Genomic DNA, 18,392 nt, shown 5'->3' on the forward strand with positions numbered 1-18,392 from the left:
ACCAGTACATACACTAAAAATAAGAAATATATAATACTGAATACAACCTCTTAATATATAAATACTTTCAGGCTATAAAAATAGATATTAAATGAAAAACTATAGACTGTTCACAATAATGGTAAATATTACACTTATTTATAAAGACCTTGCACCTAGCAAAGGAAAAAAAATCTCAAAAGAATCAAATATTCAGTCTTGTATGGATAATAAAACCATGGCAAAACTAAAATGTTTTAAGGAAATATGAGATTTGATACAAACATTTTAGATTATTCAAAATCATGTGTTAAAATATTAATTTTTTTTGATCCAGAGATTTCACAGCTGGTATGTATTTCAAATAGGTCCATGGCAAAAAAGACTGTATAGACAACAATATATTTGTAGCCATATTTATTGGGACAGCAAAGAGTTGGAAACAAAATAGATAGCTATAAAATGGCTATAAACATTTTGATATGTGAATGTAGAAGAGACTCATTTTTATAAAAACCATGGTCTTAATCATTGCAGAACTAAGGAAATAATAAAGAAGATGAATGAAAAATGACATAAAAATAACAAAAATTGAAAACAAATTTTATGTTACAAATGTTTTAATTTGATGAATGAGATAGAAAATAAGTGTTCTTCAACTATAAAAATGAAATTAAACAATAATATTGAATTATAATGACCAATATTATCCTTGAATAAAAAAATAGGAAAATACTCTATTCTACTATTTTTCAAAAGTAGAGAATTATGCATGACTGTGGAATATTGCATATAATGTCAGAATTTTTCTACATATTATGTAGTTTTGCCAATGTTTCCTTTGTTCATCTTTTTTCCCCTTCTTTTTAAAAATACTAGATGTCAGGTAGAAATATGAGAACTATGAAGAGTCAAATATTAAAAAAGACACATGTGAATGATATAATTTTTAAAAATTTACTTGGTTCTATTAATTTGAAGCTCCAAAATATTTAATTGTTCTTTCGATCAATAATGACTCGTTTATTAAAATTCTTTATTGAATAAATTTTATATTTGCTAAATTAAGGAAGATTATTATAAGGCTAATTTCCATATGTTAAACTGCAAACCTATATACTCCAACTAATTTGAAGTTCTTATGTATCACCTCTTATATATTCCTGACTCTGGAATGCTTGTCTATTTGTTAAACAACACTCCCTGTGAAGGACATGAATGATATTAATATTATTATTTCTACTATAGATGAAACCAGATGAATAGAAAATCACAGAAAAATGAAGAGATGGCCCTCAAGCTTATTGAAAAGGAGAGGTAAGAGGTCAATTATAATTGTATCATTGTATTTTATGCAGTAAAAAGAAATAAACTTTTGGGGAAAATTTGTTACTCTACTTTAGACAGCTTAGACAGTTTACAAACCAGCATCTGTTTGGTTGTCTAATGGAATATAAGTTTAAGCATTAAAAAATGTAAGAAACCAAAGACGTTTAAATTACTTGGAAGCCTTTAGGCACCTGAAACTAAAAATAGCCATAAAGAAATTATAATATGAGTGCCCTTCTGCAGAAGTTCTGTCCCTCTCAGATTTTATTCCTTCAACAGCATATATACTTCTCAACTAATGAGTTTTCCTATCACATTCCTAGAATAGAACCTCCTTGTGGAAATGGCCTATTTTGTCTTTTTTTCCTATTACCACTATTTTGCATACATTATGTAGATTTAGAGTATATAGATATAGATGATAGAAACATACTGATATCTATCTATGTATTTATCCATCTATACATATAGCTATAACTAAGCATACATATCTATATCTATATGTGTGTGTGTGTGTGTGTGTGTAGTTTAAAGATTAACTATGTTTAAATCAAAATAAATCTAAGTTCTCTATCTCTCTAACTACTTAAATATATACATTTTTATATATGTATAAACAGTGAAATATCAACACAAATTTATTAAGCACATACTATGACAGGAGTTATGATAAGTACTGGGCAAATTCATATAAATAAAAACAGATATAGTCCCTGTCTTCAAGGAACTTGCAACCTAATGTAAGAAAGCTACACATAAAGAGAAAATAGTGGCAGGAGGTGGGGAAAGAAAGTGCCTGGCAAGGAGGCATAATGACTAATTGCAGAAAAAAATGAAACTATTTTAGCTTATGAAAAAATGTAGAGGAAAAAATGATGAGCCTCCTTTCAAAAAAAGTTCTGGAGTCTTTGTTCTTTAGTAAGGTATAACTATAGAAGGCAGAATGTTTTGATGAAGTTGACTACTAGACAAATAAATTCTTGCAACATAATTATGACTTTCTTGGGGAAGGAAAGAATGATGGAGAGTTCCAGAGATATCTAAAAGCAATGTAGTTTGTGGGAAATGTGGAGGAAAAATGCTGAACTCCCTCTTTAAATAGAAAGCCTGGAACTCATGGCAATGCCCTCAAGTCCTAGGGTCTAATCAGAGAGGCAAAATGGACAGATAAGATGCAAGTGCTGGTAGATTCAATCTTAAAGAATAATGTATAAATATTTTTTCATACATAAATATAAACATATAAACATATAGCTATGTTATTGAATATATTCCTCTACTAGACTTATGAAAGCCCATTTGCAAAATTAGACAAATAAAGATGGAATAATATAACATGTTTCATGTTCTCATAAAATAGTAAAGTTTGGTAAAGTCATAATATGTATAGAAAATTTTTCTTGAGATCATGTAAGGCAGATCACTCAGAGAGCATTTATATATCAACTGGAGGGAAGATGACTAATAGACAATAACAAGAAAGAAATATACTTGTATCTTCATATAATCCCTAAAAACTCAATTCTTTTTTATGCAATATGAAAAAAAATGCCATGTAGAACACAAAATGCACCTAAGAGTAAAAACACAATGGTTCACAAAGTGAAAAAATTTATTCTAGGGATAGTGTGACTTTATAAACATAAATGTTGGACTAACTACAGTTTTATGTTTTTTCCTCATATAGAATTTTTGTGAAAATAATATACATGTATGACTCAAAATCCTCCTTGATCAAATATGTGAGAAGGGGGGAAAAATCTGATTAGGGTCTTTTTTTTTCCTTTATTTTTCAAATATAGTTTATAATTAGTTCCTTTATTTTTGAGCCACACAGTATACTGAAATATTAAGGTATATAAAATATTATTGTTCTTATATGTTGAATCCAAAAAAAATGAATTTTAGTACACAGTCAAGTAAGCAAGCATATACGTTTGCAATTTTCTAGTCCTGAAAATATATAATTAGAAGTGGAAGGCACATACATTTCAATGAAGGGGAAAAATACATAAAAAGGAACTGAAAAGCATAATAGGGAGAGGGAGGAAAGATAACATCTTTGGTGAGTATGGTAAAGAGGTCTGGAAATTCAAGAGTACAGTCTGCAGTGGGATAAAGTTATTGCCAGTTTGCCTATTTTCCTAGAAATGAAGGTTCTGGGGAGAACCAAGAAATCAGGAAAAAAGAGCATATGGTCAAAGGATACTTTCTTTTCTTTTATTTGTTTTGTTTGCTTTTTTGCAAGGCAATGGGGTTAGGTGACTTGCCCAAGGTCACACAGGTAATTATTAAGTGTCTTAATCCAGTTTTGAACTCAGAATCTACTGACTCCAGGGCCAGTGCTCTATCCTCTGCACCACTTAGCTGCCCCAAAGGAAACCATCATTGTGAAAAATTCAGAAGGGAGTTACCCACAAGGATGAATAAATTTCAGAGGAATTGTAGAAAAGGCTGGAAAGTCAAGTTCCAAAAGCAAAAATTCTACCTTCATGGTTCTTCATTAATAAAATATCTTCTTTGATTATGTAAAGATCATAGGAAATTCTGTGGCAATTCAATGAGATATATTTTTTAATTATCCTCTATCAAAATAAATCAAGACACAAAAATTGTGTTTATAAGCTTATCAAAAATATTTGTGACATCCTACACAGAATTCAAGCATAATCCATTTCTCTTTAAATCAGGAGTGGAGAAAACCTCCACCCACAGGCTATATTGGTCTGAAATGGTAAAACAACCAAAACTAGGACACAAAATTCAATAAATATGGGAGTTTTTTAAGCATGAATTAATTGAAAGTTTGACAAAATATAGCTCATGAATGATTTTATAATCATTCAATTGACCCTGGCAGCAAAAAAGGTTCCCCACTTTTTCTTCAATGACTCTTGTTTAAGAATCATATTAGGGGCATAAGAGAGGATATTAGGTGCTGCAGTGACTCTCGTCCTGGAGTCAGGAGATATGAGTTCAAATCTTACCTCAGACACTTAATAATTACCTAGATATGTGACCTTGGGCAAGTCACTTAATATAATTGCTTTGCAAAAAATAAACAACAACAATAACAAGAAAAGGAACAATATTAAACTGAATGAATCAAGCCTCAGAGACCAAGTTTAATTTTTTTAATGATACAGTGTCATTCAAGAATGTCCAGCAATCTCAAGAGGAAAAACAATTAAGTGGTTAAAAAACATTATCTGTAATATGACATATAATTTGTACATTAGTCTATCAGAACAAAAATTCAGATAGATGTAGATTTTCAAAGAGGTATACAATTGCATATGAGGAAGTCAAAAGAATAAACTATATTGGGGAAATTATGTTCCACCTTTGACATTCAGTATTACTTGACCCATCCTCTTATCAAAAATATTATTCTGAATGATATACTCCAAATAGTAGACACTGAAAATCATTATATTTAAAAGGCAGAATAAAAGGCAGTTGAAAGTAGCATGACAACGCAAAATGAAAGATTCTTAATTTGAGTCATGGAAAAATTCTTAAGAATGGTGATCCCTATGGACCTCTTAATAGAATTTTTTAATTAAGAGAAAGCAATATGAAATTTCAATTAGAGGATCATGAAATTATTGTTTTCCATTTCAGATTTATAGATCACTGAAATCTACTCATGAAGCCCTTGGGATCAATGAATCCAAAGTGAAAAATCCCTGATATGAGTATTCTAGAACTTATGGAAGAAAGAAATCAATCAGCAAGCTTTTTTAAAGCATTTCATTATATTTATTATGCTAAGTACTAGACATATAAGTATAAATATGAAACAAATATTATCTCCAAAGCTTTAAGTCTGTTGGAGAAGACAATATATATGTTTATATATGTATATGTGCATATGTGCATATACAGAATGTATATTTGTATATAGACAAATGAATATAGAGTAAACACAAAATGCATATAAAATAGTTTGGGGAAAGAAGACTACTAATATTTGGAATATCATAAAAAACATCATTCATCATGCATCATCATCTCTTTTTTTCCTACTTGCACATTTATGTTACACTTTTTTTCACCATCCCTTCACACACTATCCCCTCAGTTGCAAGCAGTATGATAAAACTAGTACATGTATAATGTATTTGTATTTCATATATTTATACATATTTGCATTTTTTCTATGAGGAATTAGGATTATGGGAAAGAAATATACCTATGGGATAAGAAGTTTTTGAAAGTGAACATGGTATCCATTCAGATTATAGTTTTTTTTTTCTCCCTCTGAATATGGATGGCCTTGTCTATAACAGGTCTCCTTGGGTTTTCCTAGATCTCACTGCTAAGAGGAAGTACATTCATCCTAAGTGATCAACTTACATGTTTATGTAATTCTTTCCATGCTTCTCTAAAGTTTGACCATTCACATTTTCTTTTAGAAAAATCGTATTACAAACAATTCATATACCAAAACATCCTCAATTGATGAGTATCTCCATGATTTCAATTCTTTGCCATTTCAAAAAGAGCTGCTACAAATATTTCTGACCATGTGAGACTTTTCCCAATTTTTTTTTATTATTTCTTCCAGATACAGGTCTAACATTGTTACTACTGAGTCAAAAGAGTATGATCAGTTTCATTTCTCTTTGGACATTGTCCAATATTGATCACCAAAATGGTTGAATTAGTTCACAACTCCACCAACAGTGCTTTAATGTCCCAACCTTCTTACAATCTCTCCAATATATATCATTTTCCTTTTTTGTCTGATATATGTGAGGCGGTACCTCAGAGTTGTTTTAATCTGTTTTCTCTATTCAATAATTATTTGAAAAATTTTTCATATGATTACATGAAATTTTAATCTACATTTTGTTCTTATTCTTTGTTCACTTATCAATTGGGTAATGACTTGTAACCTTATTAATTTGGATCAATTATACATATACATATACATATGCATATGCATATGCATATTCATATGCATATACATATACATACACATACACACACTTTTTTATTCTTGTGAGGCAATGGGATTAAATGACTTGGCTAAAGTTATACAGCAGGGTCAGTACTCTATTCACTGCACCACCTAGCTGTGCTAATTCTCTAGATATTTTAGAAATGAGACCATAATAAGAACCACTAGCTGTGAAAATTATTTTCCAGGTTTCTGTTTTCCTTCTCTTTTTAACTGCATTGATGTTATTAGTGCAAAAATTTCTTCCTTTTCCCTAAGAGGATAGAATTTGAGAGATAGAATATTTCTTGGTCTAATTGAAATATATCTGGAAAGAAAAAGGAATTCTATGATTCCATGAGGCCAATGGGAGGGATGGCTGAGCAATTAGGATAGACACTTCAAAGGCATTAAGATAGAAGATGGAGTATGGTATTAATATATTAAGACCCCTTTGGCTAGACCTTAAGAGTTCAGGAAGCATAATAATACCTGAATGGATTTGGAAAGGTAAGCCTGTACCAGGTTCATAAAAGACAAAATAACCCCAAAAGACAGAAGTGGTAAGTATATTATAGACTACAATGATCAATGGAATTGTTGGATTTTATTGAATTGGGTATTGACCTTGAAAGATCAGCAACATTGAAGGAAAAAAAAATGACCTTATTATTTTATGAAGCAGTCAAAAGAGAATTGAATGAGGGAGTCCAATAACAGTGTAACTGAAATGGTTCAAGCAAGACATGATGGAACCCTGAACCAAAGTGTTGACCATATAAGTAATAAAAAGATAAGAGATATGAGAGACAGAGAGAATAAAGAAGGTCTTTTATCTGACAGCTAATTTGTTAAAGAATGTGAAGGAATATTGGGACTGAAGGAAAAAGAGACAGGATAAACTTATAGCTGGACTGCTGTTGTTGGAGTCAAGAAGACTTTGATTTTAATATTGTTGCAAATATTCACTAGCTGTATGACCTTGGGAAATTCAGTTAAACTCTTTTAAACCATAGTTGTTCTTTATTTAAATAAAAGGATATATTCCATGATTTTATTATATTTTCTTTTTTTCCAATTGACAATTTATTATATAGTATAAATTATATGCTATGAAATTTTGTCAAGATTCTTCCACATGTATATGCATATTTATAAGCAACATGATTTCCTCCTACCCTCCCTTTCTGGGCCTCTCCTCTCACCAGTGAACAACCTGGTAAACATTGTACATATACATTTGTTTTTACATGTCTACATATTAGCCGTTTTCTGTATGAGGAATTGGGATTAACAGAAAGGAAAGAAAATCATTGAAAAAGGAAGAAAAACAAAATGAGAGAGATTAAAATAAGAGAACATAGTGTTCATTTAGATTCTATGGGGTTTCTGTTGTTGTTTTGTTTTAGTTTGCTTTCTCTGGATATGGATAGCATTATTGATTACAGGGGTTCCAGGTTGTTCTAGCTTTCTGAATGACTTAGATTAGCTGCATCCATCAGTTCACAAAGATGTTGTTAATGTATGCAATGTTCTCTATGTTCTGCTCCCTTCCCTAAGTATCAATTCCTATAATTTGTTCCATGCTTCTTCAGAGTCTAGCCATTCATGGTTTCTTACAAAAAAGAAAAAAAATACTCCATTAAATACGTATATTTCTTCAGACATTCCATAATTGATGGGCATCCTCTCAATTTCAAATCATTTACCTCTACAAAAAGACTTCTATGAATATTTTGTAAAATGTGGGACTTTTGCCTCTCTCTTATGATTTTTTATGGATATAGGCTTAGAATTGAAATTGCTGGTCCAAAGGGTATGATTGGTTTTATTGCTCTTTGGGAGCTCTACAGAATGTTTGGATTAGTTCACAACCACTAACAATACATTATTGTCCCAATCATTCAAGAACCAAAACATTGATCATTTTCCCTTTGGGTCATCTTAACCAATCTGATGGGTATGAGCTGGTACTTCATAATTACATTAATTTGAACTTCTCTAATCAATAATAATTTGGAAGTTTTTTATATGACTATATATAGCTTTAACTTTTTTTTCATTTAAAGCTGCTTCATCATATCCTTTGACCCTGTATCAACTGGGGAGTGGCTTGTAACCTTATCAGTTTTATTCAATTATCTATATAATTTAAAAATGATACCTTTATCAGTTCCTGAGGTATGAAAAAATTGTTTCACAGCTTTCTGTTTTCCTTTTACTCCTGATTGCATTGTTTTTTTTTTTTGGGGGGGGGGATATTATTAATTTAATTCAGTTGAAATCATTCAATTTGCAATTTATAATATACTATATTTCCTCCTTGGTCATAAATTTCTCCCTTTCCATAGATCTGACAGAAAGCTTATTTCTTGATCTGTTAATTTGTCTGTTGTTTCACCATTTATTTGTAAATCCTGAATCCATTTTGGCTTTCTTTTCTATAGGGTGTGAGATTTGTGTCTATGCCTAGTTTTTGTTATATTATTGTCCAGTTTTTCTAACAATTTTCATCAAATAATGAGTCCTAATCCCAGAAACCAATATCTTTGAGTATGTCAAACAAAACATTACTATAGTAATTTACTACTGTTTCTTTTGAATCTGTCCTATTCCACCAGTTGAATATTGTATTTCTTAACCAGTACCCAACAGTTCTGATGACTGTTGCTTTATAGTATAGTTTTAGTTCATTCAGAGCAAGGCCATCTTGCTTGATATTTTTTCAACTCCCTTGATATTCTAGACCTTTTGTTGCTCCAGATGAATTTTGTTACTATTTGTTTATTATGTAATTTGATTGATGCAGCACCTGAAAAATTAATTTAATTTGGGTAGAATTCCCATTTTTAATGTATTAGTTCAACCTAATCATGAGTAATAGACATTTTTCCAATTATTTAGGTCTGACTTAATTTGGGTGAGAAGAGATGTTGAATAGTGTTCAAAGTTTTTGAGTTGTCTTGGGAGGTAGATTTCCAGTAATTAATTTTGTCTGTAGTTATTTTAAATGGAATTTCTCTTTCTATCTCATGTCCTTGGGCTTTGTTCTTCTTATATAGAAAGGTTGATGATTTATGTGGGTTTATTTTAAATACTACCACTTTGCTGAAGTTATTAATTATTTCAATTAATTGTTTCAATATGATTTTTCTTGCTTTCTCTATGCTTACCATTATATCATCTGCAAAGAGTGAAAATTTTGCACCTTCCCTGCAAATTCTAATTCCTTCAATTCTTTTCCCTTCTCTAAATTCTAAAGCTAACTTTATAATAATATACTGAATAATACTGGTGATAATGAACATCATTGTTTCATCCCAATCTTACTGGAAATGCTGCTGATTGATCTCTGTTACATATAATATTTGTTGATGATGGTGGTAGATAGATACTGCTTATTATTTTAAGGAGAACTCAATTTATTCCTATATGTTCTAGTTTTTCTCATAGGAATGGATGTTATATTTTGTAAAAGGCATTTAGAGCATCTATTGAGATAAAAAATGATTTCTGTTGTTTTGTTATGGATATGTTCAAGTATGTTGAGTGTTTATCTAATATTGAAACATCCCTCCCTTTCTAGCATGAATGCTACCAGATCATGGTATATTATCTTAGTAATAACTTGCTGTAATTTCTTTGCTAAAATTTCATTTAAGATTTTTGAATTAATACACATTAGGGAAATTGGTCTATAATATTATTCATCTATTCTGTCACTTCCTGATTTTGATATCAGCACCATATTTAGAAGTAATTTGTCAGAACTCATATTTAAAAAATAATTTATATAGATTTGGAATTAATTATTCCTTTAAATGTTTGGTAGAATTCCTATTTAAATCCAGTTGGTCCTGTGGACTTTTCTTTGGAATTTTATTGATGGTTTCTTTAATTTCTATTTTAGACAAAGGGAAATTTAAATATGTTATTATTACCTCTCTTTTTAATCTGGACAGTTTATACTTTTGTAAATATTCATTAATTTCACTCAACTTTTTAAATTTATTGGCATACAGTTTCACAAATTAATTCTGAATCACATCTTCATTTCCTCTTGTTGGTGGTGAGTTCATTTTTGTTCTTTTTCAACAATGGCTACTTTTTTTTTCTTTTTTATCATATAAACCCAATGTTTACCTATTTTATTTGGTTTATGTTTCCATGACACCAGCTGTTAGTTTTAATTATTAAGTCAGTGAATTTCTTGCTTTCAGTTTCATTTAACTCTCCCTTAATTTGTCAGAATTTCTAATTTCTATTTAATTGGGGATCTTCAATTTGTTCTTTTTACAATTTTTATGTGCATTCCCAATTCATTAAACTCTTATCTATTTTATTCATAAAATAATTTAAAGATGCAAATTTTCCCCTAAAAATTGCACCCCATAAATTTTAGTATGATGTCTCATTGCTATCATTTTCTTGCATGAAGTAACTGATTATTTCTATCATTTTTTGTTTGTTCCACTCACTTTTTAAAATTAAGTTATTTATCTTCCAGTTAATTTTAGTTTGTTTTCCAATGACTTTTCATTACATGTATATTGCATCTTGATCTGAAAGGTGTGCATTTATTATTTCTAACAGTTTGCTTTTGATCATAAGGTTTTTGTGCCCTAGTCCATGGTTAATTTTGTTATAGGTGCCTTGTACTGCTGAGAAAAAAGATATATTGTTTTCTATCCTCATTCACTTTTTTTGCAGAATTATACCATATCTAAGTTTTTTAAGATTTATTTACCTTATTAACTACTTTCTTGCTTATTTTGTAGTTAAATATATCTAGTTCTGAGAGAGGGACTTTGAGATTCCCATTCATTACAGTTTTCCTCTCTATGACTCCTTTTAACTTAATAAACAAAATAAAATTCTCTAAGAATTTGGATGCTATACCATTAGGCACATATATGTTTAAGAATGATATATCTTCCTTGTCTATTATGACTTTTAAAATAGATGTAGATTTGTTTTTTAGATTTTTTCAAGGCAATGGGGTTAAGTGGCTTGTCCAAGGCCACACGGATAGGTAATTATTAAGTGTCTGAGGTCGGATTTGAACCCAGGTACTCCTGACTCCAAGGCCGGTGCTCTATTCACTGCACCACCTAGCCATCCCAAAATAGATGTATTTTCATTACTTATCAGTTTTAATGAAGTATATTTTTGCTTTTGCCCAGTCTTAAGGTCATATCACTAATCCAGATTTATTTTTACTTCAACTGAAGCATAATATATTTTGTTCCATTCTTTTACCTTTAACCAGTGCTTATCTTTGTCTCTGTGCATCAAATGTATTTCTTTTAAATAGCAAATTGTAGAATTCTTGTATTTAATCCATTCTGCTATCTACTTCCATTTTATGCGAGAATTCATCCCATTCATATTTGCAATTAAGATTGCTAATTCTTTATTTCCCTCCTTGTTTTCTTTCCCCATTTGCTCTTTTCTCTGTCCTTTCCTCTTATTTCTCTTTACCTATGATTCACTCCTTTTCCCTTTTAACTTTTCTTTACATTTTAACTTTCATTTATTTTCACTTATAGCTCACCTTCCCTTCTCTCAGTCCCTTCTTCCCTTATCCCCGTCCCCCACTTCCATGCAGAGTAGGATCAATTTTTAAACCCAAATGGGAATGAATGCAGTTCCCTCTCTGGGCCAATTCTGTCAAATAGAATTTACTCAGTGTTCACACTCTCCCTTCTTTACCTCTATCATAATTGTTTTTTATCCTTCTTCACCTGGTGTTATTTATCCACTAATGCCTAGTCTTATCCTGCTTTTTATGTTTTTATTGTTTTAACTCTTTTACTTGCATCCCTTTTATCAAATTCTTCTTCTGTCTGACCTGATAGAAGTACTATCAATGGACAATCAATCAAAGATTGAATGGTTGATTGATTGATAAGCACAATTTCCACATAGTCACTAAGTACCCTCCCTTCTTTCTCATTTAGAAATCCACTTCTCAAGAGTCATGAATCACATCAAATTATAATCCCTTTATATGTTACTGCCTTTTTCAAGTACCCACAATATACATATAATCCTCATGCGCCAAAGCATCATGCAATGCCAAATCATTTCACTATTCACTCCAACTGTAGTCAAAGCATTAAACAAAACAAAATCTCTTTATATTATTTTCATATCGATATTCTTTAAAGATACTCTCTCCTTTCAACTCTATAATTATACAAACAAAGCATTATACCCCCCAAACCAAAATATTGGTTATAATCTCTCTCATCTGTACCTTTAGATCCTTAATCATAATACTTAAGCCATTGCTAATTAAAATATGAATCAAGATCATTTTTTCCCTAATCATTTTATGTCCAACCCTTCTAAGGAATTTCTACCCTCTGTTCCTATGGTTGCACAAGCCCTTGGGTATCTAGTAAAGAAAATTCACTTCTGATTCAATTAGGTACAGAGCCTCTAAGTACTGTAAATACTGGGACACCCTGAAGGTCTTTTTAAGAACTTTGTTATTGATTGTAAAGTATGGGAGACACTGGCATAGGACCTCAGAACAGCAGATTTCCTCATCAGGAAAAGTGCTCAGTTCTATGAGCAAGATAGAATTAAAATAAATCAAAGGAAACATGAGATACATAAGTTCAGAGTAAACACCTCAGCTTTTCACTTGAACTATTTTTGCAAGATCTGTGGTAGAGATTCATGAACCCATAATGGTCTGATCAGTCACTGTTGTCTGAAGCATAGTGATGTCATTTTGCTCTTCTTCAATAGAAGGACAAGAACCAACCATACCCATATCCCCTAACTAAAATCTGTTCAACTATATTCAACTCTTTAAAAATCCTGAGAAATATAATACTCAAGACTTATGAGTGCTATCTTCCCTTCTAGGTTTGTAAGAAATTTACTGTTCTTGACTAACATTTGTTTTTATTTTTCCCCTTTTCATTTACCTTTTAATGCAACTCTTGAGACTTGTAATTGAAGATTGAATTTTCTGTTCATTTCTGGTCTTTTTATCTGGAAATTTTGGAAGATCTCTATTTCATTGAAAATGCATCATTTCTCCTTACAGAATAGCTGAATTTTGCAGGATTGTAAATTCTTGGTCGTAATTCAAGGTCTTTTGCACTCTGAAATATCATATTCCAGGCCCTCTGCTCCTTCTATGTAGAAACTGATAATTTGTAATTCTGATTGTGTTTTCTTTGAATTTAAATTGCTTCTTTTTAACTGCTTGCAGTATTTTCTCATTTATTTGAGAATTCTGGAAATTGACTATGATAGTCCTTGGAGTTTTTACCCTGGAGTCTCTTTCTGGAGGAATTCTTCATATTCATTCAGTGATTTTTGTCCTCTTGATCTAGCAGATTTGGTCAGTTTTCCATGATAGGTTCCTAAAATATTTTTCCAGGATTTTTTTTTATATCTAGGCTTTCTGGAAGACAAATAATTTGTAAATCATCCCTTACGGATCTATTTTGCAGGTAGCTCATTTTTTCCTAAAAGGCACTTTACATTTTCTTCAATTTTTTTCAGCCTTTTGACATCATTTGATGAAAACTTGGTATGTCTTTGATTCATTGCTTCCTATTTGTCCAGTTGTAATTTTTAAGTATTTTATGCTTTGTACATCCTTATGAAGTTGATTAATTTTACTTTTTGCTGATTTGAATTCTCCTTCCAGTTCGTTCATTTACCTTTTATATGACTTACATTCCTTTTTGAGTTAGTCAATTTGAGTTTTTTGAAGAGTTGTGTTCTTTTTTCAAGTTGGTTATTTTTACTTTTAAAGGGGTTGATTTCCTTCCTCAGTTTTTCATGATTTTCCTGCATACCTCTCATTTCTTTTTTTTTTTCTTCTACTTTCCTTTTTCTACTCTTTGGTATGTAAATAGTTTTTTAAGGTTTTCTACAAGATTTTGCATTTGAGTCCTGTACATAGAGCTCTTTGAGACTTCCTATGTCAAAAATTTTTCATGGCTTTTACCTTCTTGAATGGCATCTTTATCAGTTCTATTTACATAGTGACTTCTTGCCTTTTTTTTGCTCATTTTTATTGGTTGAGTTCTGTTCCTTGGTTATAGGGAATATATACCCATGCTTTTCATACTGATGGACTTATTACTGGCTAGGATGTGGCATATGTGGTCTAGGCATTACTCATGCAAAGATTTATTTTCTCCTTTATATCCATTCTCTGACTATGGTTTGTTCCCAATACAATCCTCTCTTTTTCCCCAATGTTCCTGGGGTTCAGACTTTGTTTAAGGTTAAGACCCTACCTGTTGGCTTGCTATTTGACTGTCAGAATCTGTGATGTTTTCTAACTGCCAGGAAAAATCCTCCTGCTATTTTTTCAGTATCTCAGTCTAGCTGGGTTTTACTTCCCCTTTCCCCCCCCTGAAGATACAGACCTTCACTGAAGATACTCCATGATGAATACTATTGAAAACTTGTTTCCATCTTTTCTTGTAGAGGCTTCATTTAATGTTGTGTGTGGAAAGGCTCTGGGAGGATGCTAGCTTCATCCAGACACCTTGGCTTTCCAGCAGTATATTCATGATCCTCAATGTCAATGTTGTAAACTTATAAGACTGGAAGAATGGTGTTATTACTGAATCATTACTGAAGAGAATATTCACTGATCATGTAATAATAATAATGAAGAATAATAACTATACCTCCTGAGTATTGAATTGGGACATGTGGAATGTTAAAACATTTAGAAAAAATTACTCCAAGAATAATGGACAGATCATGTCTCTTGGAAAACATGAGAAAGAAGTATATTGAATGAAAAATTATCAGTGGGTTACATCATGAACCATAAACCAGAGTACATGCATCATTGAGATTATAGCTCCCTTAAACTGCATTAGATTATAGTTAATTATGTATTCCTTTAGTTGGGTGTAAATTTCAAGAGAATAGAGACTGCATTTTTTTCTTTTAAAGTAAAAATATTTATTTGTTTATCCTAAATAAATGTAAAGATAATTTTCAACATACCTTTTTTGAAAAAGTGTTCTCCCACCCACCTTCTCTCCCTCATCCTGGAATAGAAAGAAATCTGATAAAAGTTATACATGTACAATAATTTTATACTTTTATCCATATTATCATGCTGTGAATGAATAACTGGTACAAAAAAGGGGAACTAATAGAAAAAAAACAAAAGGAAATCCAACAAATTTGGAGAAGTGAAAATAATATGCTTTGACCTGCATGCAGATTTCATAGTTCTTTCTCTGGATGTGGATGGCATTTTCTAGAACAATTCTTTCACAATTGTCTTTAAACATGGTACAACTCAAAATTTTAAGTTTGTCATAATTGGCCAAAATGCAATGTTTCTATTAAGGTGCATAATATTCTCATTCTTCTTCTCACTTCACTCAGCATTTGCTGCATTTCAGATTTTTCTGAAATCTGCCTACTCATCAGTTTTTGAACAGAATTTCATTGCATTCATATACCACAACTTTCCCCCACTGATTGGTATCCCTCCTATTTCGAATTGTTTTGATTATGAAAATAATTATCTATGAATTCCTTTGCACACATAATGTTTATCTCCTTTTTATGATCTTTTTGAAATACAGAACTTTTAGTGGTATTGCTGTATCAAAAGGTATGCTATGGTCACAGTTCCAAATTGTTCTCCAAGAAGTTTGGAACTTTTGATAACTCCAAAAGTACATTCGTATCCAGGTTTTTCTCATATCCTCTCTTACATTTATGATTTTATTTTTCTAGAATATTAGTCAATCTGATAGATATGAACTGGTTTCTCAGAGTTGTTTTAAGTTAAATTTCTCTAGTAAATAGTAGTAGAGCATTTTTTCACATGACTATAGATAATTTCTTTATCTGAAAACTTCCTACTTGTACACTTTAACTATTTTTCAATTGGGCAATGACTTGTCTTCTTAGAAATTTGACTCATTTCTCTATGTATTTTAGAAATGAATTCTTTAGTAAAAAACTGGTTATAAAAATAATTTTGCACTGGTGTTTTCATAAACATGCATTAATATTTGAACTGGATAATACAAAATATTTTTCAGCAAATATTAAATATACCTCTTGCTTGATACTATTAGTTCTAGAATGTCTTTGAGGTGTTCAAATCATTGAGAGAAATGATATAATAGGTGAAAAATTAAAAAGTCAATATTAAATTTTCATAAAAAGTAGAGTTGCATAAAGCTAATTATGTGCATTTAATAAATTTCTCAAGGATATTGGAATGTTTTCAGTTTGTCTCTGATTAGAAAGTAAAACAATTTTATTTACAAAAATATTAATCTGATCTTTTGATGACAATGATTTCCAAGAAATGATTTTTGTAAGTTTTCTTCTATTTGAGGAAATTGGTTTTGCTCAGTTAAAAACAAAGCAAGGTGTTGAGATTTATCTTAATCCCTCTGACTATAATTCCTTTCAAAATAGTTCATAACCTTTGCCAAAGAAGAAGAGCACTGTGGGTCTATCAGTGTATTTCAATATGACCTCTTTATAATTGATGGTCAATTTGGGGAGCTATAGGACACCTGGAGGTTACATTGAGATACAGGAAGATACCAAAAGTAATTAAGAAATGCTAAGAGTAAGCATATTTGACATAAAAATAGCCTGACTCTCCTGCTGTGAAAGTTATTGTTGTGGAATCCAGTAAGCAGCCTCATTAATGTTGCTAATTATCTCCTGCTGCTTTTTAACTGTACGTTAATTTTTGAAAGTTTGTTTAGTTGGGAGTATGTCTGGAGTTGTAATAATACAACAAACAAGGTCACTAAGTAGGTGATAAGTTTTCTGATGGTAATGTATGTGACCATGGAGGACTGTGAACAATCATTTAGCCCATTAATTTTAACAGTATAATCTTTCATTTTGTGTTTTAATTCAGATCATTGAAGGGCATTCTGCTGCTGAGCTGAAAATTAATGGGAGTGGCAATGGTCATTGCATCATTCCTTGACAGCTTGAGTAACAGCTCTGTAGGTCCAATGTTCTACTATCTATATGTAATGATAGGTCAAATACCATAGATATAATACAATGCTTTGAGCTAAACATAGGAAACACTGGCGTTTCTTCTCTGTGTTTAATAAAATGTTTAAAAAAGAAACCAGGGAAATTTCTTGGCTCTTTTATTAGTATCTATCTCTACTTTCTGGACCTCTTCTACATTCCCATCTCAAGATAAAGAGATGACTTTCAAGGTTGGGATAAATTTAACTTTTGCCTCATTGATTTTTTTTCATTTTGGCAAAGCAATGGGGTTAATTGGCTGTCCAAGGCCACACAACTAGGTAATTATTAAGTGTCTGAGGCTGGATTTGAACTCAGGTACTCATGACTCCAGGGCTAGTGCTCTATCTACTGCACCACCTAGTTGCCCCCGCTTCATTGATTTCTATAACTACATTGACTATCTCTAGGAGAAAGAAAATGCAAAATAAACTTTAATATTAACATTTTTTTCTCAACCTAGACAAAAACTTATCTTTATGATGAATTATCCTCCCTCCTACAATCTACAATTTAGACAAGTTGGCATCCTCTCTGTTTCTTACACATGACAGTTCATTTCATATCTCCATACTTTGTCCTGCCCGTTGACTTTTCCTCACTTCAGTCTCATAGAATCATTCTTTTTTTTCAAGGCTTAGCTCAAGCACTTCCATTTTGATCCTAACTTGATCTCCCTATATGCTAGAATCTAAGTGAAACTTCTTCGCATTACTTTGCCATTATCTGTAGTTATTATCTTTATATTTATTCTGAAGTTAGATACATACTCATGTATGTATATACAATATATATGGGTGCAAAAATAATTATGCATATGTATGCATACATATATAAACACATATGTTCTTTGGGTCATTACAATGCAAATTCCTTACACTAGGGATTATTTCATTTTTTTGTACTTATAGCCCCATGTCTACCATAGGGCCAGTTTAGAGTAGAAACTTGATAAATATTTTGTGGTTTTCACATGAGTGTGATGTGTGATTGAGAAGAGAGGTAGGAAAATTAATTGTAGGAGAAGGCTTATTTTCTAAGTGTTCATTGAATTCTTGAAATTGGTTCATCAGAAGTTATTTATTTTACTCTATATCAATGAATAACTGTGATA

Source organism: Macrotis lagotis, chromosome 6, assembly GCF_037893015.1.
Source record: "Macrotis lagotis isolate mMagLag1 chromosome 6, bilby.v1.9.chrom.fasta, whole genome shotgun sequence".
Taxonomy (NCBI): Eukaryota; Metazoa; Chordata; class Mammalia; order Peramelemorphia; family Peramelidae; genus Macrotis; species Macrotis lagotis.